The 26,557-nt window shown below is 49.9% G+C and overlaps 1 protein-coding gene and 1 long non-coding RNA gene across 2 annotated transcripts in view; one reads left to right on the top strand and one right to left on the bottom strand.

The window, feature by feature from the left end:
- The window catches only part of COL26A1 (collagen type XXVI alpha 1 chain), a 160,590-nt gene that overhangs the window by 78,473 nt on the left and 55,560 nt on the right, over window positions 1-26,557 (top strand). The gene's annotated exons all lie outside the window — the stretch shown is intronic.
- On the bottom strand, window positions 7,558-8,783 carry LOC129637399 (uncharacterized). The gene is made up of 3 exons (XR_008707457.1): window positions 8,645-8,783; window positions 7,984-8,104; window positions 7,558-7,846 (listed from the first exon to the last, which is right to left on the bottom strand). It is a non-coding gene; the product is annotated as an uncharacterized LOC129637399 (long non-coding RNA).

Genomic DNA, 26,557 nt, shown 5'->3' with positions numbered 1-26,557 from the left:
AGCTCCATGTTGTTCTTCTCTAATTAGATTTCTTTCCCCAGTTTCCAGGTTCTCTGGCAGCCTTAAGACTAAACAACTGCAGTTTTTGATTTGCATTCTGGCCACCCTGCATTGCCTGAACTGGGGTATGCCCTTGAGGGAAGAGCCATGTAATGTGGTTTTCACTCAGAGCTATTCTCTTTTTTTGCAAGTTTTGAATTCCCACCAGTTTCTGCTGGCTTTTTGTTATTCTTTAGTGCCTTCAAATAGTTGTTTAAAAATTGTATCTAGAGTTTGTAATTTTTATCTTAAGTGGAATTAGTCTGACACAAGCTACTCCATCCTACTGGCACTCGAACTTGGTGACCATCTTTTTAGTTGGATCTTTGTCCACACCTTTAGTGATTTCCTTAGAATAAATTCCTAAGCAGAATTTTTGGGTCAAGGAGCATATACACCACATCAAGGTTTATGAATCATACTGCCAAACAAGTCCCTAGAAAGGTTGCTTTTTACAGCGTTGTGGACAGGTTGAGAAATTCTGGAGGATAGAGTGTTGTCATGACTAACCTCCCATTGTGGTACCTGACACAGTGCTGGCACTTAGTATCTGTGAAGGCTGTTGACTGACTGTACCTGGAATATGACTGCTGCCAGTGCTGATCAAAGGAGTCGGCTTTAATCCTGGGACAGAGGACCGTTATTTCATCACTAGAGCTACATTTAAAAGTGTTCCTTCAGCCACCTTCTGCCAATAGATGTCCCTTCAGTGAGTTCAGCTGGCTGGCAGCAGAGATGATACCAACACCTTTATCAACATCGTATAATTACATCGGTGTTCCTCACGTCTGAAATTTTGTACTTTTAGAAGGTCTTTCAGTCACGTTATTTTATATTTCCACAGTACAGATGCTGCTACAGACTATCTGTGTCCACCTCCCGGATGTATATGTTGAAGTCTATTCCTCAAAATATAGGTATATTAGGGGCCTTTGGAAGGTAATTGAGAGAAGCCTGGTGGGCTTCAGACTGTACGGTTGCAGAGAGTCAGACACCACTGAAGCAACTTAGCATGGGAGGTAATTAGGTCATGAAGGTGGAGCCCTTATAAATGGGATTGTTGTTGGTTGTTGTTGAGTTGCTAAGTCACGCCTGACTCTTTTGCAACTCCATGGACTGTAGCTCACCAGGCTTCTCTGTCCATAGGATTTCCCAAGCAAGAATATTGGAGTGGGTTGCCATTTCCTTTTCCAGAGGATCTTCCTGACCCAGGGATCGAACCCATGTCTCCTGCATTGGCAGGAGGATTCTTAACTGCTGAACCACCTGGGACGCACTGTGAATGGGATTAGTGACCTTATAAGAGACTCCAGAGAGCTCCCTCATCCTTTCTGCCATGTGAGGACATGTGAAGAAGACAGATGCCTGTAAACCAGGAACTTGGCCAAGGTCATCCAGCTGAGAAATTGCTGATACAGAGCTGAAACCTGAATCTCTTGCTCCTGATTAAATGCTCCTTACTCTAAATTACCCGCCACCTTTAAGGTATTGGGAAATCCCACTCAAAGTTTCCCAAGCACAAAGGACAGATCAGCTGGACTCTCACCTGGCTCCTTCATGGAATACCTGCTGTGGCCTGGTCCCTGGTGTCTTAGAAGCGAGATCTCATGTTGCTTTGGTGTCATGGAGGAGCTTTGCACAAACTCATCAGGAGATGATAAGTTTCATGCAACCAGGGGATACTTCCTGTGTGTTGTGTGTGTGTGTTTGTGTGTGCACTGGAGTCCTGGCCAGGACAGGAAATGAATCCTCTGGGCCTCCATATGGGCAAGGGCAGGCCTGGGGCGAGGTAGCTCAGCTAGTGCATCCAAGCACTGAACTGATTGATTTGAGTCCAAGATGACGCTGACATTTCACCCCTGGCTAGAGCTCTGTGTATGAGTGTGTTTGTGTTTTAAATAGCTGAATGTTCAAAGCCAGAAGGAGTTCTCCTGGGAGGAGGCTGTAGCCTCCTGGCTAATCTGCAGAGCTCAGCATTTTAAGGAAATGATTCTTAGTGAAACTGATGGTGTTTCTGAGACTTGCTACCACGGCTGCCATTAAAGGGAGGGGGACAAGCCAGTAGAACCATATATTCAAATTAGCCTGGGGATTCTAGATACTGTGCAAGATGCTTGGGTCACATTGACGAAAAGGAGACCTCAGGAGCTCCTAAATAGAAGGGGCAGGAGTGTGTTGGAGGGTGCTGGGGATAGAGGTGTGAGCAGATAATCATAATATTGCCAAGTAAAGGGCTTTGCTAAAGGCATGTTAGGAACTTCCCTGGTGGTTCAGTGGTAAAGAATCCATCTGCCAATGTAGGAGACGCTGGTTCGATCCCTGGGTTGGGAAGATCCCCTGGAGGAGAAAAGGACAACCCACTCCAGTATTCTTGCCTGGGAAATCCCATGGACAAAGGAGCCTGGTGAACTGCAATCCATGGGGTCACAAAAGAGTGGGACATGACTAAAGAACAACAACAAAAGGCAAGTTAGAGGTGCTATATGACCCGTAGAGGGTAGAGATTGGGAAGAGGGTCTTCCTCCAGCTCATGACCTCGCCCTCCACGTCCAGCTCAGCTCACTTTCTCAGATCTGCACTCCCCTGAGCATCCCCTCACCTTCATAAGCTCCATCTTCTCACCCACTGATTTCTTCCTATCATCACACAAAGCATCTCTCATCTTTGAGAAAACAGCCTTATTGAATCTGCATCATCCTTTAGCCACCATCCCATTTTGGGCTTCCTTTCTTGCCCAAGCCTTTTGGGAGAACTACCTTCCCTGCCTCAGCTTCCTTGCTTCCAGGGTCTTCTGGCCACTTGCAAGGGAAAGCCTTTGCCCCACTTACCGCTCAGAGGGTCTTTTCACTATCCACTGGCCAAGAACTGGAACCCAATACATTTCTTGAATGAATGAATGAAAGATTACAAAGGCAGTTTTCACAGGTATGTGATAAGAGGTTCAAATGATGGATGGCTGATTCTCCCCATTTTAGAGACGAGTAACTGAGGCTTAGAGAAATGTTATTATCTATGTGAGGCCTTGCTGGAGCCCATGGGGGAGCAGGTGACCAAGTGATGGGAAGAATAAAGGGCCATTGTTTTCTGACTAGCTGAGCTGGAGAGAATCGCTTGGGCACTGACCACTCAGCCACTTCTAACACCTGCTTCTTTGCTGGCATCTTTGGTAGACTTCTGACCCTGGCCTGTTGGGGAGAGTGAGCTGAGAATCTGTTCTGTTCAGCATCTGCTCCTGCTCACAGCCTCAACAGACAGCGTGGCCTCACTGATGAGATTCTGGGCCCTTTGATACTCCGTCCCAGCCTGGAGTGGTTCCAGCCATCGAGATGGGTTTTGTTGTCAGGCGAGCATCTTTCGGCACCTCCTGTCATGCTGTGTGGGGCTGTAAATATCCACAGATGTCACCTGCCTGTTCTTTTTCTGGAAACAGCTTGCATGGGGGCTGGCCCAGGTCGCAGGCGCAGCGCTCGGCTGCTGGGCTGTCTGCACTTCCAGAGGGCTCCCAGCACTCCCTGTGGCCGCTGCTGCTTCATTCACGGGCATTTCTCAGGGCGTGGCTGGGGCCACCGTGGTGCCACGGGAGGTGGTTGCTAAGCTGGTTAATTTTCTGAGACTCTCCTGGACGGAATTACATGACCTCTGGGGGAACCCAGATGTTTCCCGCTGGCCACGGGGATCAGGGTCTCTCCAGGGCAGAGGCTCCAGGTGCAAGACAAGGCTCTCCTGTCACTCCCTCTGATGTGCTGAACATGAGGAGGGAGATGGGGGCCTCTGCTGAGATCTAGGAAAGGCTGGTAGAGCCCAGGACAGTCAGGCTCTGTCTCTCTGTAGTCAGTCACCTCCTCAAGAGGTGAGTATCGGCCAGCCCAGAGACCAGGGGCTGGACCACATGTGCTTGGAATGGCACAAACATGCTGCGGTGAGATGTCAGGGTAGAGGGGGCTGTGCATGGGCGAGGAGGAGGGGCCGAGCAAAGGACAGCAGATGTGCGTTCCACCCGCCGAGAGCAGCCTTTGGCGAGGGATAGGGGGAGGACCGGGGCCCTCAATTAGTGTCTGAGGCTCCAGGGAAAACATGTTCATCCCCTAAGCAACCTGCAAGATGCCAGTGGGCTTCTCTCCAGAGCACTCAGGAAAGGAGTGGAAGGGCTGTCTAGCACACGGCCTGCGTGTTGGTGGGGAGACGTCGGCAGTGGGGGTGGGTGCTGATGTTAGAAGAGGGGAAAATATAAAGAGAGGAGGAGTCTCATGAATTTAGCAGATCCGGGAGCTGGTCTTCCTCTTCCTCCTGCTTCGTGTTGGGATCCTCTCTGGAGCCAAGTTCACACGCCAGGGCTCAAGGTCACATACTTTGGCTTTGGGTGGCTGGGGGTGGCTCTGGTGCACTGGAGAAGAGTGGGGTGAGTCGTCAGCCTGCTGCAGGGAGGCATTTCCAGAACCTTCCAGCTGGGGCCAGGGTCCCAGGGACTGAGCACATCACACCCACGCTGTGGCCGGGAGAGGGGAAGGGGACCTTGGCCAATGTCATCAACTGTAAGCTCATCCACATAATGCTGTCTCAGACTGGGTGGAGCCAGTGGCTGGCAGAGGTGACTGGTCTACCCCAGTCCCACCCACAGGTGGGACTGTGCAGTTGACTGTTTGGGACGTCCCTGCGCTTGGCAGAAGCCTTGGCCTGTCATGGTGGGTGATGCTGGATGGGCCCCATTCAGGGAGCCCTTTCAACTCAACAGCCTCGTCTTCTAGATACTTCTGCTTCTCTTCCTGGAACCTCCAGGACTGCAGTGTCATCAACAGCTCCTCATGTTCTCATCGGGGGCCTCTGTGTCTTGACCCCAGGTGACAAACGGGGAGGGTTGGGGGAGGTCTGGACCCAGCACGACAGTCCTAGAACGAGGATGTACTGAGGACTGGAGAACACAGGCGTCCGCTGGGTGAGACCCAGGGATTGAACCTGGTCTTCTGCACTGAAGGCGGATTCTTTACCATCTGAACCTCCAGGGAAGCCCCTCTTCTTGTAAAGGCACTCACTAATCCCATCATGCAGCCCACCCCCAAAATTTGCTTGGTGACGTACCTATCCCTTCCTCTATCCCTCTCTCCATCTTACTTTTTGGTACCTGGGTCCTCATGTCCTGGGTTGGTGGGCTCAGAGAGGCAGCTTCCTCTTCTTTTAAAATCTTTATTTATTTATTTGGCTGCAGCGGGGCTTAGCTGCTGCGTGCAGGATCTTTACTTTTGGCATGTAAGCTCTTACTTGTGCCACATGGAGTTTTGGTTGCGGCATGTGAAATCTGGTTCCTTGACCAGGTATCAAACTGGGGCCCCTGCATTGGGGATGCAGAGTCTTACCACTGACCACCAGGGAAGTCCCGAGAGGCAGCTTCTTTAATATCTCATCTGCACCTCACCCCAGGCTTCCCAGGTGGCACAGTGAAAAAAAACCTGCCTGCCAATGCAGGAGATGCAAGAGATTCAGGTTTGATTCCCTGGATCAGGAAGATACCCTGGAGCAGGGATTTGCAACCCACTCCAGTATTCATGCTGGAGAATCCCATGGACAGAGAAACCAGCTGGGCTGCAGTCCATGAGATCGCAAAGAGTCCAGCACAACTGAGCATGCACACACACATACATACTGCATCTCATCCCGGGCCTGTGTCTGTGAGTGAGCCCTGCCGTGTATTTTTAGTTTCCCGTTATACAGTATCTCTGCCTCTCTCTTGCTGAGCAGACTTGGTTTCCCGAATCCTCCTCCAGATCAGACAGGCCACCCTGGCTGCCATCCTCGCTGCCCTGCCTGGTTCTCCTGTCCCAGGGGATGGATGTGGATGAACTATGCTAGAATCAGTGGGTGGGGCTTCCGTCTGATTTGCTTTATGGGTTCCATTTAAATATTTTTCTTCCAGTGCCACGTGACCAACAAAGGCCAGCTAGGGGTCCACTGGGAGCTCAGGAAGGTTCTCTCTGAACCATTTTAACAGAGTTAGCTCCTGGGCTTGGGCTGGGGACAGGAGCGGAGAGCCCCAGCCCACACAGATATGAGGAAGTGCCTCGCAGTGATAAAAGCATCAGGGCCCTTCCCATGTAACTGGAAACCCATGGGCAGAGTGTGGTCTTGTTACAACAGGACAGGCAGAGCGGAGGACAATGTCTCACCTCCCCAAGGGCCCACCCATGATCCCCTGGAGCGTGGGGTGAGCCAGGCCAGCTGGCTGACGGCAAGGGTACCCTGGGCAGCGTGGGACGATGGCTTTCCACCCATGCCGGAGGAAAGGAAGGGTTGGTCATGCACACCCTGCTTCCTGTGGTCCTGCTTTGCCCCGGGTGGCCGTTTCCCAGTTAGAGCTCCCAGACGGGGGTCTGGGCTTGGGGCCCAGCACCACGAAACAATCTGTCTATCCCTGTAGAAGGATTCCGTATCTCTTATTCTCCTGTACAGTGGAAATACCACAGATGTCAACCCAGGCCGGGAGCTGAAATGCTGTCTCCACACCCTCGCTCTTTAGGCAAGTCACTTCCTATCTCTGAACCTCAGTTTCCTCATCTGTAAAGTGGGCTCAATGACACTTGTCTTACAGACTTATTAATTCTATTGCACATCAAATGAGATGAATTAAAAAGTACCTGATGGGCACAAACAGCCCTTAATAAGTGGCTCTTGTTACTATTATTGTTCTCTCAACTTGCCCAGTGTTGGGTACAATGCCAAGTGCTAGGTATCAGAAATATACATTGACTGATCATGGTGTCTTTTTCCTTCTGCATATGGGTGCTTGGGGTTGAAATGGACCTGAAAATCTCTATTAGGGCCTTATGTGTGCGTGCACATGTGTGTGTGTGTGTGTGTGAGAGAGAGAGAGAGAAAGGTGGGGGGAGGAGTTTGACTTAATCTCTGCTGTTTTTGAATGTGACTGAGGTCTGAACACAACGTGAGATTTAACCCATAGATTCCCAGGCACCAGGGGCCACGGAAATGGGCTTCACTCAACTGCCAGAGATGCTGAGCAGCCTCGAGAGGGAGAGGGCATCAGGGTCCTTAGTCCTCCTGTGTCAACTGCCACGTATAATCTCACCCGCCAAGGTGCTGTTCTCCTTGAGGGAGAGGAGGTCTGCAGCCAGGGGCTGGGCCCCAACCAGATTCCACTTCAAGGCAGCTGATCAGCACCAAGGATGCTAGGAATGGAAGTTGGGAGGTGGCAGGTGATGTGGACAGAGCTGGGAGCGTGAGGCCAGAAGCCAAGACTGTTCCTGGGTATGTGACCTTTGTTAAGTCACCTGCCCCTCAGTTTCTCCTCTGGAAACGGGGTTGTTCTGCTGGCGAGGGGTGAGCCTTTGAGGTCTGCAAGCCTGTGGTTCTGGGCTCTCCTCCGCAGAAGCAAGGCTGTTGTAACAACGAGGCTGAGCTCTGGTTATTGTAAACTTCCCGCAGAATGAGGCATACCTTACCATGATGTCATGTCTAGACACCCAGGTCAGGTATAAATTATGGAGACAAAGTAGCATGTTCAGTGGTTAGACTGTAAAACTTTAATGAGAGATTTCTGTGACTCCAACATGTGCTGGGGAAGACTGCTTTCGGAGGAGAAGGAGGAGAGCCCATTTCTTCCTTTTTCACTTCCTTTCCGGCATCTGTGCTTGGGGCAAGGCCCTCAGGACTCATGGAGACGCTGGTCCCAGGTGGCGGCTTCCTCCAGCGCAAGAAGTGACCAGTGCTGGTTTCCGGAGACCTGTAGCTGGAACGCTGCCCTGCTGAGCTGGGTGGACCTGGGGCAAATCTCAACCTCACAGGGCCTCAGTTTCCTTATCTGTAAAATGGGGATGGAAGAGAGAGAGAGAACATTCCAGCACAAACATTTCCATCTCCTGATCCTTAAGGACCTGGCAGAGCAAAGCAGTAGACACGCATGTCGAGCAGAAGGAATTTTTGCATTTTAAGACCTACCTCCTGTGGCTTTGGTGATGAGAAATGTGGCAAGGCAAAGGAACAGCTTCAGAGGCTGTGAAGTGCCGTGCTGTCGAGAGGGGGCCTGGCCTGGAGATCCTGGGGTCTCCTCTGAAAAGGGCTGAAAGTTAAGCCAGTAGCAATTGAAGGGGAGGGGAGAACAGAGGGTGAGGTGGTTGGATGGCATCACAGACTCAATGGACATGAGTTTGAGCAGACTCCGGGAATTGGTGATGGACAGGGAGGCCTGGAGTGCTGCAGTCCATGGGAGTGGCAAAGAGTCAGACACAACTGAGCAACTGAACAACAACAAATTGAGGGGATGTCTTTGTGGAAAAGATGGACACCGTTGTGCTTTTGTCTTTTTCTTTCTGACACCAAATACATTGTTCCAACACCAATTCTCCAATTCTCTGACCGCGACTGGGGGTTCGACACTCCAATTCCTGTTCCTGCCGGAGTTAGTGGACACCCTACACGTGAAGGGCTCAGTCCCACAAGGCTGCTGCCCACTTCAGGTGCCAGCTGCACTGAGGTCCCTAGGCTACATGGCCTTCTCTGCCACCCTGCTGACTACAAATCTGTGGGTTCCCATGATACCCCCTCAAGTGCGATATTTCACTAGAGTGACTCACAGAACTCAGGAAAGCACTGTACTTACCATTACAGTTTTATCATAAAGGACACAACTCAGGAACAGCCAAATGGAACAGCCGCAGGTTGAGGGATGGGGAGGGTGCTGAGCTTCCGCACCCTCTGGGGTGCACCGCCCTCCCAGCACCTCTATGTGTTCACCCACTCAGCTCTCTAAACCCCATCCTCTGGGATCTTTATGGAAATTTGATTACATAGACATGGTTGATTTAATCATGGCCACTGGTGACTGAAGTCAGTCTCTAGCCCCTCTCCCCTCTCCAGAGGTCTGGGCTGGGGCTGAACGTTCCAACCTCCTAATCAAATGGTTGGATCCTTTGGCCACCAGCGCCCAACCTAAAGCCCTCTAGGAGTCATCTGATTAGCATGAACTCAGGTGTGCTTGAAAGGGGCTCTTATGAATAATAAAAAACAGGCTCCCATCACTCTGGAAATTCCAAAGGTTTTAGGAGCTCGATTCCAGGAACTGGGGATGAAGGTCAAACATAAGCATTTTACAATGCCGCCTCTGTAAGCTGGTGGTGCTGAGGAAGCCTACCTTGGTCCCTCGATCTGAGGCAGGGAAAGCCCTGGCTTCTGGTAATGACATAGCACGGCTCCAGCAGCCACGGGGCACAGTGCAAGAGTCTGTTTCCAGATGCCCCAGTGTGCATCACGGCAGGGGGGTTCCATTGCAGTCACACACATGGCAGAGGAATGACCAAGCATTTGAACGGGGCGGTGGGCATTGCAGGATGCTCAGGCCTTTGCCGTGTGGGTGGAGCCATTCAGTTTCGCAAGGCATCCGTGCCACAGGGAAGTATATACCACATGAGCAAAGGATACAAGCTCTGTGATCCCAGGATGTGTGGACCACGGTCATGTTCATCATGTCACAGGAGAATGACCCCCAGGGGACCACGGAGCAGCTGGGATGAGGACAGTCTGTCCTCAGCCACCTGTTTCACCATCTTGTCGCATTTATGAAGTGCCCACCTGCTCTGCAGAGCCCGTGAACACTGGAGTCCATGCGCAAACCCTCACTCTTTCCCACTGAAGTGTCGTGGGCAGGAGAGGCCTCCCTGGGACCCTCAGGCTCTGCAGAGGGAGTGCATTTGGCCCTGGGTCCCCTGTTCCCATAAGAACCTCTCACATGTTCTTTAGGGCCAAGCATTACCTGAGCTTCCCCTCAGAGGGGGCTGTATTTCCTGACTTGGGTTGGAATGTTCCAGAACCCCCATGCCTCGCTCTGCTTTGAACAGTTATTTATTGCCTGGCCCTCTCCTTCAGCGCTTCTCTCCCAGGCTTGGGGTTTCCTCCTCCTGCCCCTGCCCGCTCTCTCCCTCCCACCCTTCTTCTCCTCCTCTTCATTGCCTACATGTCCATCTTTCCAACTTTTCTCTGAGCTGCCTAGGGGTTGCGTCTTTCTCTGCTGCTTTTTGGTCTGCAAGGATGCCTCCCTAAGGAGAAAAAAATGGGGTTTTACCTACAGTCAAATCTGGCCCCACCACTTCCTAGCTACGAAATGTTGGACAACCAAATGATTTATTGGAGCCTCACTTTCCCCATCAATGAAATGGGAAAATTGAGGCTTATCCCGCAGGGGTCTTAGGAGGTTCTAGAGGCTCCTGAGAAGTGCCCAGCTCCTGGGAGCACCCAGGGAACTGGACCAGGGCCTGGCCAGTGAGAAACACATGCTGCCTGGCACCTGGCCCTGGGACATGATTTCCTTTTACCTTCCCGGTAACCCCATGGAACAGGCAGGCAGTGCTCCCACTTTACAGATGAGAAAGGTGAGGCTAAGTGCTTATGTGGGTAGATGAAGGCCACGTGGTTAATAAGTGATTGATCTTGGAGCAAGTCACTTTGCTCCAAGAGCAAATCACAACCAGGTCCTGCCTTTGGACTTACTCCACACTCAATAAGGCATGAATGAATGAATGAATGATTATATACAGGGTTGCTCCATGGCTGTAGCCAGCTCTGGGATCCCCAAGCTGTGAGGGAGAAGCCCTGGGCAGGGTGAAGAAAAGCAGGTCGGCAGCTGGGTTGGTTTGGCAGAAGGATAGGTCTCCAGAGGCCTCATTCAGAGACCAAGGGCCAGGGTCAAGGTCACAGGGTGGACTCACAGAGCAGGGCTGTTTGCATCTGTGTTGTGTTCATGACGCGTGCGTGTGCCTCGTGAGTGTGGGATGTGTGTGGTGACTACGCATATGGTCCGTGTATGCACAGCACTGGTGCAAGTGCAGGCGTGTGTGAGGGGCACGTGTGCTGTCTGTGCGTGGTGGGTGCATGTGATGGATGTGAGCACGTGGGGGATATGTGTGTTGGTGAGTGGACTGTGTGTCTATGTGGTATATGTGTGCTGTGTGTGTAGTGATGCGTGTAACGTCTGTGCACATGTGTGTGTTAGTGTGTGAGGTTTGTGTGTGAGTGTGCGGATGTGCAGTGAATGTGTAATAAACCCTCTGTGATGTTCTCGTGGACTGGTTAGATTCCCCTGAGATAATCTGTCTAATCTTGAACGTGGAGGGTGTACATCTGGCCACCTGCACAATGGAAGCTGAGACAGGGTGGTGGGGGGAGCGGAGGGATGGGTGGGGCGGGTCTGACCCTTTGAATGTTAACTTGCACTTAACCCACGAGCTTTCAGTATGGCTCCCTCGCCCTCCTTCACACCTGGTATCGTTCCATCATGAGATCCCTTTTTTTTCTCTCCGGAGAATAAGTCTCCAATTTTCTGCCTGAGGGGGTGTGAGTACCTTGAAACTTCTTCCTCCTTGTAGACTTCACATCTGTCCTATTTTTAGCACCTCCGTAGAACTTCCCTTTTCTCAGTACCTGATCCACTGTCCTTTGCAGAAGGGAAAGGAGCTTTTCTCAGCCCGTCTCCCTGCTGACTCAGGACGCAATACTCGGGTCAGCAAAGGCAGCTCCCATTTCTGCATTTGTTTTGCAGTTTTCACATTTCTGCTGCAGTCAGTTTCTTTCCTATTTTCTTCATCCTTGTCAATTTATATCTTTAAAAAAACCCAAACCCCCAGAATGCTTCCTGTCACTTGGGCGGGGTTTCAGGAAAGTGTTTGTTTGTTTGTTTGTTTTTGGCTGCACCAGGTCCTAGTTGTGGCACAGGGCATCTTTTTGTTGAGGCAGGCAAACTCGTAGTTGCAGCGTGTGGGATCTCCTTCCCTGACCAAGGGTCAGACCTGGGCCCCCTGCATTGGGAACGTGGAGTCTTAGCCACTAAACCATCAGAGAGTGTTGATAAATGTGTACCTTCCATCTCTGCAGAAAACACGTAAGCCAGGGAAAACGGCACGCTGTTCCTTTGTGGAGGCAGGTGAACTTGGCTCAGTAACCCTTAGTACCTCTTACCATCCAAACGGTCAAGTTAAACCCTTCATTTAAAAATTATACATAGTAATGGTTTTAAACTAACTAAATAGTGCAGAAAAAGTACCCCATAAGAGATATAGATACCCACTACTGAGATTTAACAGTGTACCCACTACTGAGATTTGAGCATTATGTCATATTTGCTTCAAAACAATTTTTTTGAACTTTTAAATTTTTTATTTTAAAATAATTCAAAACAGTGTCTTAAAGACATGAAATGTTAACACGTGTCACTAAAGCCAGGTACAGCTGAAGTCCTACCATCCGTGCCTTTTCTCTTTTTCCTTCCCAGGCAAAATACTCACCTCAAATTGGTGTGTGCCCTTCTGAGGCAAATTTCTGTATTATTATTTTACGTATTTATACTTCCCTCCTGGCTCAGATGGTAAAGAGTCTGCCTGCAATGCAGGCAGACCCAGGTTTGATCCCTGAGTCAGGAAAATCCCTTGAAGAAGGGAATGGCTACCCACTCCAGTATTCTTGCCTGGAGAATTCCATGGATGGAGGAGCCTGGTGGGCTACACAGTGCATGGGGCCACAAAGAGTCAGACATGACTAGGTGACTAATACGTAGATATTCTAAAAGTATATATGATTGTGTGTTTTAAAATTTGAATACATGATGTTCTGCTGAATGCATGCTTTTTCACTTAAAATATCTGTGAGCTCAGTTTGTAATGATCTTTATTTATTTGGCTGCACTGGGTCTTTGTTGTGGCGTGTGAAATCTTTAGTTGCTGCATGCAAGCTCTTAGTTGTGGTATGTGGGATCTAGTTCCCTGACCAGGGACTGAACCCATACATCCTGCAGTGGGAGCTTGGGGTCTTATCTGCTGGACCACCAGGGAAGTCCCCATGATGACCTTTTAACCTCTAGTTCATTTATTACTTTCTAGGAGTCTCCTGCATGAATGTACTACAGTTTATTATTCTCCCACTGAAAGACATATTGCTTTCACATTTTCCACAAATGCAAATAGGGCTGCAGAGAACACCCTCAGATCTTTCTGCACACGGCATGGGCTTGCCCAGGCTGAGCATGCTGATCTTTAACTCCGCTATGGTGGTGCTGGTTTAGTCATTCAGTCGTGTCTGGCTCTTGCGGCCCCGTGGACTGTAGCCCACCAGGCTCCTCCGTCCATGGGATTTCCCAGGCAAGAACACTGGGTGGTTTGCCATTTTCCCTCTCCAGTGGATCTTCCTGAGCCAGAGTTTGAACCTGGGTCTCCTGCATTGCAGGCAGATTCTTTACTATCTGAGCCACCAGAGAAGCCCCTCAGTTCAGTCCAACTCTTTGAGACCCCATGGACTGCAGCACACCAGGCTTCCCTGTCCATCACCAACTCCTGGAGCTTGCTCAAACTAGAGCAAGCCCCTAGACAGTGTTGAATTACTCTCCAGTCCCATTCTTTCCATTCCACTCCATCAGCGCTGTATGAAAGTTCCCCATTGCTCTATATTTTTACCAATATTTGGTGTTGCCAAATGTGATTTTTTTTGTACTCTGGTAGATGAGAAATTGTATATTGGTTTAAAGATCTTCATTCCCCTAGTATATCTTAGTTTCAGCTTCTTTCAGTTTTTGTTTGTCCAAAAATGTTTGTATGTTGTCCCGACTCTTGAATGATAGTTTAGTTGGGTGTAAAATTCTAGGTTGATAATCACGTTCCCCCTGCACCCTGGAGATCCTATACCACTATTTTCTGGACTGTTGCTGTTGAGAGGTCCACTGAAGACATCTTTGGAGATAGTTCATCTTTTTGTTTTGGCTGGTTATAAGATTTTGTCTGCAGATTCACTGTGATTTGTCTAGGTATGGATCAGCTTATTTATCTGTTTGTGACTCCATGCAATGCTTAATATATGAGAATCCATATATTTTTAAATCAGTTTTAGAAAATCTCTCCAGATTTTTCTTCTTTATCATTTTCTCTATGTGTTGCTTCTGGGACTCTTTTTAGAAAGATAGGATCCTCATTCTGTCCTCCATGCCTCTTAACCACTCATTCTTTGTGGGGTTTCACCTTTGCACTTTGGACAAAATTTCCTCAGATACAACTTTTATTAATATTCTTCTCAGCAGTATCCCAGAGAAGGCAATGGCACCCCACTCCAGTACTCTTGCCTGGAGAATCCCATGGATGGAGGAGCCTGGTAGGCTGCAGCCCACGGGGTCGCTGAGGGTCGGACACGACCGAGCGACTTCACTTTCACTTTTCACTTTCATGCACTGGAGAAGGAAATGGCAACCCACTCCAGTGTTCTTGCCTGGAGAATCCCAGGGACGGGGGAGCCTGGTGGGCTGCCATCTATGGGGTCGTACAGAGTCTGACACGACTGACTCGACTTAGCAGCAGCAGCAGTATCCAATATGCCTTTTTACCTGTCCATTTCATTTTTATTTTTAATTAGCATATTTAAAAATTTCCATAGGTTATATTTTGTTCTTTTCCATTTCTATCCAATTTTTAGCATTTTTCTTTTAGCTCTCTTTTATTTTTTTAAATCTTATTTATTTTTAGCTGGGGCACTATGCATCATGGGGCATCTTAGTTTCCTGACCAGGGATCAGACCCATGCCCCTTGCTTTGGAAGTGCAGAATTTTAACCACTGGACCACCAAGGAAGTCCCCACTCTCTAATATTTTAAAACATATATATTTTTTCTTTTTTTTAACATTAAAAATTTATTTATTTTTTAATATTCTTTATTTATTTTTCAGGTGAAGGATAATTGCTTTACAGAATTTTGTTGTTTTCTGTCAAACTTCAACATGAATCAGCCGTTTCATATTTTCTTTATTATTGGAATTTTATTTTCTCCTGTTGTTGGGATTTAATCTTCCTGGTTGTCTTCTTTGCTCTCTCACTTATGGTCGCTGTTTTCCTTGTTTTTTTATGTATCTTTTTTTTTATAGTGAGCTCTTCTTTGTTACAGCTTTTTTTTTTTTTTTTTTTGTAAGAATCCCCTGTAGCCTGGATTGTGGAACCATTCTCCCACAGAGTGTTATAAGGCACTCCAGAACATCACTAGCTAGGAATAGATTTTTATGTTAATTTCTTGGTTTGTGGATTTCAGGTAAATTGTTCTGGGTTTATAATATCAGTTCAAACCCCAGATCCACACAAGGGCACAGGCTTGAGGTTTGGCTGCATCAGGAGAGATTTTCTGTTTAAATCTAGGGAAAAGAGAGAAGCTTCATTATTCCCTCCCTGTGCTGACTGACAGATAGTCTTCTAGAAAACCTTTCATGGGGCGTGCTGCCCTTTCCCCTTTCATGGACACTCAAAGCAGAATGGCATGTAAACATCACAGTGAAGCAGCCAGTGTTACCATAGTGAAAACCCCCTCCCTCATTCCCCAAGTCCAGTTAGAGCATCTGCTCATAGAGTATCTACTCTATTTTCAGTTTCTTCTTTATTCTTGTAAATACATCCTTCCTTTCTTCAGAACTCAGCTATGCATTTAAAATAATCTGCATTGTATTTTATCCAGCATTTCTTCTTTAATCCAGTATTTCTAAGTGTTTATAGAAAGAAGTTTTTCTGATTTTCTTATACACCGTCTATTAGGACCTGAAATCTATTCTTAATTTCCTTTTGTCTCAATTTCTCCACTTCAGTTCAGTTCAGTTCAGTTCAGTCGCTCAGTCGTGTCCGACTCTTTGCGACCCCATGAATCGCAGCACGCCAGGCCTCCCTGTCCATCACCAACTCCCGGAGTTCACTCAGACTCATGTCCATCGAGTCAGTGATGCCATCCAGCCATCTCATCCTCTGTCGTCCCCTTCTCCTCCTGCACCCAATCCCTCCCAGCATCAGAGTCTTTTCCAATGAGTCAACTCTTCGCATGAGATGGCCAAAGTACTGGAGTTTCAGCTTTAGCATCATTCCTTCCAAAGAAATCCCAGGGCTGGTCTCCTTCAGAATGGACTGGTTGGATCTCCTTGCAGTCCAAGGGACTCTCAAGAGTCTTCTCCAACACCACAGTTCAAAAGCATCAATTCTTTGGCGCTCAGCTCTCTTCACAGTCCAACTCTCACATCCATACATGACCACAGGAAAAACCATAGCCTTGACTAGCCGGACCTTTGTTGGCAAAGTAATGTCTCTGCTTTTGAATATGCTGTCTAGGTTGGTCATAACTTTCCTTCCAAGGAGTAAGCGTCTTTTAATTTCCCCACTTAGAATGTAGGAATAATGTTGCCTTCTACAAAGAGTAATCAGAATCAGGTAAGGATTTACATAATTGATCTAGCCGTAGAGTAAGTGCTCAATACATGCTAGCAGTAATTATTACTGTTACATTGATACCACATGTGTTTTTTCTTTTTCTTTTTGATATTTGTGGGTAGCCTAGTTGGAGGTCTTTGAAAATAAAATAACTAATTTTCTCCCAGTGCAGATTGTAATCTTTAGTTGTGCTCAATTTATTCTAAGAGGGAATAAATTAAGGAGAAAACAATAAACTAAAAGTTAGTATTCACATGGTATGCTGGTTGTTTGTTGTTCAGTTGCTAAGTCCTGTCTGACTCTTTGTGACCCCATGGACTGCAGCACGGCAGGCTTCCCTGTCTTTCACTATCCCCTGGAGCTTGCTCAAACTCATGTTCATCGAGTCAGTGATGCCATCCAACCATCTCATCCTCTGTCATCCCCTTCTCCTCCTGCCTTCAATCTTTCCCAGCATCAGGGTCTTTCCAGTGAGTCAGCTCTTCCCATCAGGTGGCCAAAGTATTGGAGCTTCAGCTTTAGCATCAGTCCTTCCAATGAATATTCAGGGTTGATTTCCTTTAGGATTGATTGGTTTGATCCCTTTGCTGTCCAGGGGACTCTCAAGGGTCTTCTCCAGCACCACAGTTTGAAAACATCAGTTCTTTGGCGCTCAGCCTTCTTTATGGTCCAACTCTCACGTCCTTACATAACTAGGGGAAAAATCATAGCTTTGACTATACAGATCTTTGTTTTCAAAGGTATGCTAGTTACAATAATATATATTATTTCATATCATCCATATAATAACCCCATGACATAGGATATTGTGACAGTCAGAATAGACCAGGATACACTTGGTAACAAACAGCCCCATGATTTTAGAGGGGAGTTGACCCAACAAAAGTTACTTTCTTGCTCAAGCTGCATGTCTGGTGCAGGGCAGTGGAGGGCTCAGCATGTCAGAGCTCCTAAGGGCTCCAGGTTGACAGAAGTTCCACCATCTTGCCCCTGCACCCAGTATAAGTGGGGAACTGAAAAGCCATGACTTTTTACTGCCTCAATCTCTTATAACTTAATGTCCGAAGCTAGTCGTGTGGCCCTGGTCAACTCCAAAGGGTCAAGGAAATGTAGGGATTTGGGGTGATTACATCTGTCTCTGCCTCAGGCAGAAGAGAAAGGTAGGAACTTTCCTCAGACACCTTCTAAGTGTCCGGCACTACTCCAGGAAAGTGTCCTATTTCTTGAAAAAAAGAAAGTGTTGGTTGCTCAGTCATGTCGGACTCTTTGTGCCCTATGAACTGTAGCCCACCAGGCTCCTCTGCCCATAAAATTCTCCAGGCAAGAATTCTGGAGTGGATAGCCATTTCCTTCTCTAGGGGATCTTTCCAACCCAGGGATTGAACCAGGGTCTCCTGCATTGCAGGCAGATTCTTTACCATCTGTGAAGCCTGTTCTACTTTCTCAGTTCTCAGCAGTGCTTCAAGGTTGCATGTGAAGAAACAGGAGCTGGGGAGATTAAGAAACTCATGTGAGATGCCACTTCTCATCTGGTGGAGCCAAACTTTGGATTCTGCCTTCTGACTCCGTATTGTTTGTTTCTACCCGGGGAGGAAAAGGGCGTGAGACACGCAGTGGGGTGGGAGGCAGCCAGAGGTCATCTCTGGACACACTGGCCCTGAGAGGTGATGCTGCCTCTGCCGGAGCCCCAACAGCAGGGGAGCCTGATCAGCCTTTCAGCTCCCCTGAGAGGGGTACTCTCCTTGGCTTCAAGGGCTAGTTGTATCATGTCATACCAGACACGTGTGTAGTTGCAGACACATTCTAAAGTCGGGTGTGAGTGCTCTGTGATAAGTGTGAGTTCATGTCCTTTGTACCATAGGCTACTGTGCTATCAGAGGACGCCCAGACTCCACTGGGACATACACTCAGGAGCTCATGGACCAGCACGGGCGTGGTCCTCGTGGTCCCAGCCTCTGTCCCCTGACCTGTTTTTGCATGACCGCTTTGGCCAGGATGCTGGTATCATCATCTGGTTTATCCCAGGATCTAGGACAGGGCCTGACCTTGAAGAGGGCTCGGGAAAGGCTCTTTGGTGGGACAGAACTGACTATTTTATCACTTGCGAGCAGGCTGTTACAAACCTGTATTGCCTAGGCTGTCAGGGAGTGGGCAGGGGAGGCTAGGGGTGGGTCCACTCCTGGCCACTGCGTTTGTGTGACTCTGGGATGGCTCCATGCTCTCGCTCAGCCTCTGACTCCCATCCCGGATGGTGGTGTGGGCAGCAAAGTCATCCCAGCGGATCTGAGATTCTCTGAGGTTCTGGCATCCGTCCTCACCTTCCAGCATGCCTGAACTTGCGAAAGGTTTGGTCAGGGATCAAACCCCGCAGAGGACCTTAATGAATTCTTGATTCCGAGTCTCCTCCAGAGCCCAAGCCTGCCTGTATCTACCTTACCGCAGTCTTGGGGTTTGCCTTGGGCCTCGGGGTTCACAGACCAGGCTCAGCAGAGACCTTGAGATAGGAGGAGGCTGGGGGCTCTGACCCTGAGCTGGGGGCCCCCCACAGGCGATTCTGCAGGGAAGGGCTGGAGCCAGACCCCCACCCCTCCAGCTGACCGCTGCCTCTGTCCCCAGCAGCTGTGGGGAACAGGACCCCGGCTGCATTTATAGCGTTTCTGTCTGCAAAGGCCATGCAGTTGTTTTAGATTAGCATACAAATCGACATTAGTGTACTACATCTGTTGTTAATCCACGTCCCGGTGGAAGGGGGATGCCAACACGTCGTTTATAAGGCACGTCGATCCCATAATGTCCCTTTTTTTTTCTGCCTTTGTCTTCTATCAGAGTCCATAATGGGTTCCAGGATGTCTTTTATTTTGCTACAGACCATGTTTCCTCCTGCCTAACAGATCAGAATGTAATGGATTTCAGGATGTAATTTATGCTATTTTGGAATCAGACTCCATACTATTAATTCTAAAGCCTTTGGGCAATCTCCAGGGAGGCCGGAGTTCTCTGTTTGCCCCCGTGGTCATCAGACAGGCACTGGGAACTCAACACAGTCCAGGGGCTGGAGGGGGAGGGAGCCCAGGCCGACAGCTCCCAATTAAGGGAATTCCAGGCAGGCGTGGGAGAGGAGGCCAGAGGGTGCTGGGGGAGACAGACGAAGGGAGCCGAGAGGACACAGGGCTGGGAGGAGGAGGCACAGATGTTCGAAAAACCCAGAGATGAGCAGAATCTCTGTGGGGCCAGTCAGAGACGCTGGACCACGATTTTTGAGCCCCTGGGGAAAAGAACTTAGACTCTGGACGTTCAGGAGGGATGAAGCCCCAAGGAGGTGTCTCCTGGAGGAGGGCAAGGCCACGTGAGCAGGAACACTGCCCTGGGAGCCACTGGGCCTGGACCCGAGGCTGAGCTTGGTGACCTGAGTCCTCTTGCTCATGGCTGACCCTGGGATGGTGACTGCCCCTCACTGAGCCTGGCATTCTCTGCCCAGCACCGTCACTGAGCCCTAGAGAGACAGCAGAGGTGTTGCAGGCATGTGCAAGCCCTGGACAAGCCTGTGGATCTCGCTCCTGAAGGCAGAGTTTGTCCAGAGCACAGGGCGGCCTGTCCCAGCTCCACCAGGTCCCTTGCCCCCAGGGTGCCTTCTGTGACTTAGAGAAAGAGCGTCTAGGAGCGTGGGTTCTGAGGACTTCTCTCCCTCCAGGCTCTGGGAGTGGAGGAGACACAAAGGTCTCTTTGGTACCCTGTGCCTCAGGGCTACACACAGTCCAAACTCTCAGCCCAGGGGTACACAGCCCGCCAGATCTCAGGGGCTTTCCCGTCCCCAGGGCAGCTGGTACCCGGGAGGCTGAGGAGGAGGCAGCTCTCTGCATCCTGAGCCCTCGCCTCACCAGGCAGCCTGGGCTGTAGTCTGAGTGCCCCGACCCCAAGATGGGCTCCCCAGCCATACCTGCCCCCTCTGCCTGCTGCCAAGCCTGGGGGCTAGAGGTTGACCTGGCGCCCGGGGGTGGGATGGGGGAGTGTCCTGCATGTGACCTTCACCTTTTCCCTTCTAAGCAAGCGTTCGGTGCTCTTCCCCACCAACCTGGACACCTTCTTGGGTGCACTTGATAAGAAAGGGAGGGGCTAGGACCAGCCGCCCTGCCTGGGGATATGCTTTGAGGGGCTTCAAGGAGAGTAGAGTCCAGGGCTCCCCTCCCTCCTCCAGGATGGTCAAGTTCACGTGCAGGCCTGGGGCCTCCAGCCCACACCCTAGCCCTTGGGTTGCCCACCCACTGTGAGGGATGCCTACCCTCTAAAGCTGGGTATTGAGGGGTTCTGGGTAGAAAGGAGCCCCTGGGGCAGGTCAAAGCCCTTTGCAACTCTGGTCTCTGTGGCCACAAAGCGAACCCACTATGTCACCCATGCGGCTGGTACAGTATCTTTTGCATGGAAGTCTTTTAAAAAAAAAAATTGTGTTAAAAATGTACATAAGAACAAATTGACCATTTTAACTAGTTTTAAGCACACAGGGCAGTGATATTAAGTCCATTCACGTTTGTTGTGCAACCATCGCCCAGCATTGGTCTCCAGAGCTTTTCCATCATCCCAGTGAAGCTGGAGAATTTGAAAAGGGGACGAAGTTGACCAATGTCTCCTGTCCAACGTGTTCTTCTGGGTGATCTCCACCTCTCAATATCTCTGAGGTATTTTACAGCCCTGTGAAACTGTACCACACCAGGAATAAAGCGAACAGTCCTTGTCCGTATTAACGTAAATTAATGGAGTCCAGTGGAATGCAGCTGGTTATCGCCCTCAGGATGGGCCGGTTTGCATTTTTTTGTAAATTCATCCCAGCATCCCTTATTTGCCTACATGGTCTTATGCCTCTAAAGAGCTTTCCTTTGAACTGCTTGTAGTGTCTTAATGGTTTGTTCCCTCTTTAATTAATGTGTTAAATAGAATCTTTGACACATGCTCATTTAATGTTTGTACGAGAACCATATTTTTTCCCCCCTTTTGTCAGAATGGATCCTTTAGCAATAAGATTTTAGTCTGCGGAGCTAGGGGCGCTGTGGTTTAAACCCTGGAATTGCTCAGCCAAAGTCACGTTTCCTCATGGGGTTGGAACATGTGGACACTCAGCTGGGCTGGGGATGTTCTCTGTTGTAGCCTCTCTGGGAACCTGTGAGCTCAGGTCTGACAGGTGAGAAAATCGCGTAGGGGTGGGGGTGCTGGGGGTGTGAGCCTTGACCCAGCTGTAGGAAGTGCGAGGCCAGGGGTCTTCTCAGCTGTCAGAGCTGGGGAAAGAGATGCCAGATACATTCCATCCTTTGTCACCCCGGGAGAAAATGACAGTAACTGCAGTCAGCCACCCCGAGCGCGACAGGAGCCTGAGAGCAAGTCACCCGCCAACTTGCTCTGGTCCCTACCGAGGCTCCAGGGCCAGTTTGGACCCTGCCGGGCTCCAAGCACTTCCCTGTGTGCCAGCGCCCACTCTGAGCCCATCACATCTGCTCTTGCTGACTCTTGGGCATCCCTGTGAGGTGTGGGGATGAACAGCCCAAGGACGGTCAGGTCCCAGCCTCCAGCTCTGTCCTCCCGCTGACTGTCCAGAGGCAGAGGGACCCATGTGGTCCCCAGGGGAGCAGACAACATTCCAGGGTGCCTGGGACTGCTCGGACAAAAGAGCTTTTGTTTGGTTCAGAAGAAAGGCGGTTGTTAAAGAAAAAAACAAAACAATGAAAAGCATTTGCAGGAGAAATGTAAATACCGCCTGCTGGGTGGCTGCTCATGTGGTTAAAAAAAAATGTATCTGTCACTGGGGGGAATTCTGCAGCTGTGTGAGCCCGCAGGTCACCTGGAGCCCAGGGCTGCAGGGGGCAGTGTGGGGTGGGGGTGGGCTGAGCCCCTCTGCCCAGGGGTCTGCGGATGGTGGAGCTCCCTTTGCAGCTGGCTCCTGGCAGTCACAGCATCCCCATAGTCTGTAAGTCTCTCCTCTGCCAGCTCTCCAGGGTGGTTCTGAGAAGAATGCGCTTTTCCTGGAAGCCTGGTGGTAAAGGAGAAAGATATCAATTCCAGGGAACTCTCCAGGGAAGCTCTCCAAGCCTCAGTTTCCTCATCTGTAAAATGGGGGCAGCCGTGCTTTTCCCCTATGTGGTCTTGTCAGCTGTGCTCTGGAGCCCCTGCCTGCTTGCTCAAAAGGGCTGATTGTTCACTTCCCCTCCCACCTTTGTGTTCAGTGATGTCGTTTTGGTGGCTTGGGGCACAGGGGAAGTATTTTCACCATGTGTGTGTGTGCAAGTCCAATCACTCGGTCGTGTCCAACTCTTTGCAACTCCATGGATGGTAACCTGCCAGGCTCCTCTGTCCATGGGGGTTCTCCAGGCAAGAATACGCGAGCTTGCTGCCATTCCCTTCTCCAGGGGATCTTCCCTACGCAGGGACAGAACCCTGGGTCTCCTACATTGTGGGAAGATTCTTTACCACCTGAGCACCAGGGAAGCCCTTAAGAGGGTAAGAACTGAACTTTTGTGGAAGTGACATTTCTCTCTCTCTCTTCTTGCTCAAACAGTGGGACCTTCTAGGAAAAGCCTTCTTTGTTTTTTCTTAAGAACAAAAACAAGGAATTCCCTGGTAGTTCAATGGCCAAGATTCTGTGCTCCCAGTGCAGGGGGCCCGGTTCCACCCATGGTCAGGGAACTAGATCCCGTATGTCGCAGCTAAGACCCGGCACAGCCAAATAAGTAAGTATATATATATAAAATACAGATATTTCTACCTCTGCTTTGTTCATGTTGCTGTTAACGTGATCACTGTGGAACGAAATTCTGAATTTCAGTTAGAGGTTGGTGAAAAGGCTTCCTTGGTGGCTCAGTGGTAAAGAATCAGCCTGCAATGCAGGAGACACAGATCAGATCAGATCAGTCGCTCAGTTGTGTCCGACTCTTTGCGACCCAATGAATCGAAGCATGCCAGGCCTCCCTATCCATCACCAACTCCTAGAGTTCACCCAGACTCACATCCATCGAGTCAGTGATGCCATCCAGCCATCTCATCCTCTGTCGTCCCCTTCTCCTCCTGCCCCCAATCCCTCCCAGCATCAGTCTTTTCCAATGAGTCAACTCTTCGCATGAGGTGGCCAAAGTACCAGAGTTTCAGCCTTAGCATCATTCCTTCCAAAGAAATCCCAGGGCTGGTCTCCTTCAGAATGGACTGGATGGATCTCCTTGCAGTCCAAGGGACTCTCAAGAGTCTTCTCCAACACCACAGTTCAAAAGCATCAATTCTTCGGTGCTCAGACTTCTTCACAGTCCAACTCTCACATCCATACATGACCACAGGAAAAACCATAGCCTTGACTAGCCGGACCTTTGTTGGCAAAGTAATGTCTCTGCTTTTGAATATGCTGTCTAGGTTGGTCATAACTTTCCTTCCAAGGAGTAGGCGTCTTTTAATTTCATGGCTGCAGTCACCATCTGCAGTGATTTTGGAGCCCAGAAAAATAAAGTCTGACACTGTTTCCACTGTTTCCCCATCTATTTGCCATGAAGTGATGGGCCCGGATGCCATGATCTTTGTTTTCTGAATGTTGAGCTTTAAGCCAACTTTTTCACTCTCCACTTTCACTTTCATCAAGAGGCTTTTGAGTTCCTCTTCACTTTCTGCCATAAGGGTGGTGTCATCTGCATATCTGAGGTTATTGATATTTCTCCCAGCAATCTTGATTCCAGCTTGTGTTTCTTCCAGTCCAGCGTTTCTCATGATGTACTCTGCTGCTGCTGCTGCTGCTAAGTCACGTCAGTCGTGTCCGACTCTGTGCGGCCCCATAGACGGCAGCCCACCAGGCTCCCCCGTCCCTGGGATTCTCCAGGCAAGAACACTGGAGTGGGTTGCCATTTCCTTCTCCAATGCATGAAAGTGAAAAGTGAAAGTGAAGTCGCTCAGTCGTGTCCAACTCTTAGCGACCCCATGGACTGCAGCCTACCAGGCTCCTCCGTCCATGGGATTTTCCAGGCAAAAGTACTGGAGTGGGGTGCCATTGCCTTCTCCGATGTACTCTGCATATAAGTTAAATAAGCAGGGTGACAATATACAGCCTTGACATACTCCTTTTCCTATTTGGAACCAGTCTGTTGTTCCATGTCCAGTTCTAACTGTTGCTTCCTGACCTGCATACAAATTTCTAATCTGGGAGGATCCCACATGCGGTAGAGCAACTAAGCCAGTGAGGCACAACTACTGAGTCTGTGCTCTAGAGCCCGGGAGCCACAGCTACTGAGCCCACGTGCTGCAACTTCTGAAGCCCACGCAACCTAGATCCCATGCTCCCCTATAAGAGAAACCACTGCAGTGAGAAGCCCGAGCACTCAGCTAGAGAGTAGCCCTCACTCACTGCAACTAGAGAAAAGCCCGTGCAACAATGAAGACCCAGCACAGCCAAAAATAAATTAAAAAAAAAATTTTTTTTTTAAAGATGTGATTCTATTTCCCATCACAGTTCACAAATTCCTGATTTCTATCCTTAGACCCTGGCTAAGAACCTGTGCTCCAGAGTCAGGGTTCCTTGAGGGCCAAGACTGTCTGTAATTTCCAGGACGTTGAGTTGTGCCTGATTTGGACTGTGCACCTGAGTCAAATCTAGCAAACGGCAGGTTTGTTGAATGAGTGAGTGAGTGAGTGAATTAAGCGAAGAGAGGCGTGGCAGGGGGCCAGGCCTCCCTCCTCCCCAGGCTCTGGTTCCCCAGCTGCACTGGTTTAATGGTGTGAACGTGACTTGGCTTGGCCCCGCTCCGCTGGCTGCCCGGATCACCGCAGGTTACAAGCGAGACCCCCTCTCTGAATCAGAACTTGTCACTTGCTGCCCTGCACTGGCTGTGATTCATCTTATCTCTGGGGGGAGCGGGGCTGCGCTCATCATGCCCCAGCTTCCCTGCTGCCTCTAAACCTGCCCCCTGGCAAGTGCAGCCTGAAGGAGCTGCCATGGTTGGAGAAATTAATTGACCTGATACTCTTCTGGCCCAGAGAAGAAAAGATTTCAAGGGCTGTCTTAAAGAGACATTACACTATCCGCTGAGAATGTCAGACTGTCAGGGAGCTGCCCGGAAAGAGGAGCCGTCACCCCTTGCTGTCACCGGCACACAGCACCGGGCCGTAATGTTACCCGAGCTCGCACAATTCGCGGCATTGCAAAGCACATGGCCTCAATTTCCCTTTTTCCCCGAGAGAAGCTGTCCAGCTCTCCAAGTTCCCAGGGGACTTCTGGCCATGGGATTCGGCGTAAAGGCACAGGCAGGCTCTGTGGACAGCCTCGGGGGTGCTGAGCACCCCACCCAGACACTCTGGGCCCGGGGCCTTCCGAGATCCCCTGCATAAACCAGAAAGTAGCTCGACGTCCCTTGATGTGACTCGGCTCCCATCAGCCCTGTGTCTCCGGGCAGAATTGACATGACACTTTCCAAGATCATTTGCTACTGTCTGGAATGGAGCAGGGTCTCAAACCAGCTGACTCCTGGACCAGTAGGCTGTGGCCAGGGCCACGGGTCTCATGGCAGGCCACGTCCCCTCCAGCAGGAGCCATTCAGGTCTCAGGAGCATAGTGGCTTCAGCTGTTGACCTCTGTCAGGGGTTAGCGGGAAGGAACGTATACACTGGTAGCTCAGCTGGTAAAGAACCCACCTACAATGCTGGAGACCCAGGTCAATTCCTGGGTCAGCAAGTTCCCCTAGAGAATGTATAGGCTACCCACTCCAGTATTCTTGGGCTTCCCTGGTGACTCAGACGGTAAAGAATACACCTGCAATGCGGGAGACCTGGGTTCAGTCCCTGGGTTGGGAAGATCCACTGGAGGAGAGCATGGCAACCCACTCGAGCATTCTTGCCTGGAGAATACCCAAGGACAGAGGAGCCTGGGGGACTACAGTCCATGGGGTCGCAAAGAGTCAGACACAACTGAGCGAGTAAGCACACACACACACAACATATACCTGCCGGGCACCAGAGACAGTGTGGCCTCATAAGGGGTGGGTGTTCATGGCTCACAGCATGCTGTTTGGCTGTCTGGAAAACTTTCATCATCTTTAGCCTTCATTTTTTTTCTCTCTCTCTCTTCTTCTTGAGCTAATTTGTTACCAAAATGGGTCTGCAGCATTTGGGAAGCAAAGCTGGGCGTTGACAGTGGGGCTGCTGGTGGGCAAGGCAGGCGATCGCTCTGCACTCCCAGGGTTTCGAGCTTGTGTCTGTGGCAAGGGCGGCTGGAAGTTCATCCTATTTCACGTTCCTCTCATTCCGGCTGCCCTGTGCCGAGCACCTCGCATGCACGGAACTGGGCTCAGCCTTATAAAGA

The sequence above is a fragment of the Bubalus kerabau genome, chromosome 23 (assembly GCF_029407905.1).
Source record: "Bubalus kerabau isolate K-KA32 ecotype Philippines breed swamp buffalo chromosome 23, PCC_UOA_SB_1v2, whole genome shotgun sequence".
Classification (NCBI taxonomy): Eukaryota; Metazoa; Chordata; class Mammalia; order Artiodactyla; family Bovidae; genus Bubalus; species Bubalus kerabau.
The sequence above is the reverse complement of the archived record's forward strand: the minus strand, read 5'-3'. Positions and strand labels throughout refer to the sequence as shown.